Genomic DNA, 310 nt, shown 5'->3' with positions numbered 1-310 from the left:
TAAGGAGGATGAGGATGAGCATGAGGATGAGAAAGAGGATGACAATGAGGATAAGGATGAGGATAGGATGAGGATAGGATGAGGACGAGAGTGAGGATGAGGAGGAGGATGATAATGAGGATAGGATGAGGACGTGAATGAGGATGAGTAGGAAGATGAGGAAGAGGAAAGGATGAGGACGAGAATGAGAATGAGGATAGGATGAGGAGGAGGAGGAGGATAGGATGAGGATGAGGATGAGGACGAGAATGAGGTTGAGGATAGGATGAGGACGAGAATGAGGATGAAGATGAGGAAGAGGATGAGGATA

The sequence above is a fragment of the Lupinus angustifolius genome, chromosome LG06 (assembly GCF_001865875.1).
Source record: "Lupinus angustifolius cultivar Tanjil chromosome LG06, LupAngTanjil_v1.0, whole genome shotgun sequence".
Taxonomy (NCBI): domain Eukaryota; kingdom Viridiplantae; phylum Streptophyta; class Magnoliopsida; order Fabales; family Fabaceae; genus Lupinus; species Lupinus angustifolius.
Note: the sequence above shows the minus strand (reverse complement) of the source record.